The following is a 773-nucleotide window of genomic DNA, read 5'->3' on the forward strand; positions in this document are numbered from 1 at the left end:
AACCATGTGACAAACAGTATTGACAAACCCGAACCAGGTGGTCAATTTAAATTAAAGCAGAATATGGTGCAATTGTTGAATTCAGTGGGGGCAATTCCATGGCCTTTTCTATGAAGACCCTCAACAACACATACAGACCTTCCTGGAAATAAGCAATACTTATATTCCAGAAGGGGTAAATTCTGATTATGTCAGATTGGCACTCTTCCCTTTACTCTAATTAGGGAACCAAAGAGATGGTTACATGCTGAACCACCAATCTCCATTACTTCATGGGAAAATCTAGCTCGAGAGTTGTTTATTCGATTCCTTCCATTAGGGATGACTGCATGTTTGAGAAGTGAGATTCTGAGTTTCAAACAGAAAGAAGGAGAGAACCTCTACCAAGCTTGTGAGATATTTAAGGGCATGCTTAGAAATTTCCCTCACTATCATTAGTCCAATGATGTTCTTGTTCATACTTTCATTGAGGTGTTAGATACAAATACAAAAATTCTCTTAGATTCAGCAACTGGTGGGCAGGCTCTTAAAAAGACTTATGAAGAATTAACACATTGCTGAATAGGATTTTACAAGGGAATCCTGACTGGCATGCCGACTTGAGGAGTTCTCCTAAACAGATTACAGGGGTATTAGAGGTAGACCAGTTTACTACATTACAAGTGCAAATTACAACAATGCAAAATCATATGATTGCTTAGCTTAATAACTTAAAGTTCGGGGTTCCACAAGCAGCAGCTACAACTAATGAATTCCAAAAGGCAAATTCTTTG

General features: G+C 38.3%; 1 non-coding gene across 1 annotated transcript; it reads right to left on the reverse strand.

Annotated features, from left to right (window-relative positions):
- Positions 1-330: 330 nt before the first annotated feature.
- Positions 331-437, reverse strand: LOC124889856. The gene has a single exon (XR_007048770.1). It is a non-coding gene; the product is annotated as a small nucleolar RNA R71 (small nucleolar RNA).
- Between the last annotated feature and the right edge of the window lie 336 nt (positions 438-773).

Source organism: Capsicum annuum, chromosome 12 (genome assembly GCF_002878395.1).
Source record: "Capsicum annuum cultivar UCD-10X-F1 chromosome 12, UCD10Xv1.1, whole genome shotgun sequence".
Taxonomy (NCBI): domain Eukaryota; kingdom Viridiplantae; phylum Streptophyta; class Magnoliopsida; order Solanales; family Solanaceae; genus Capsicum; species Capsicum annuum.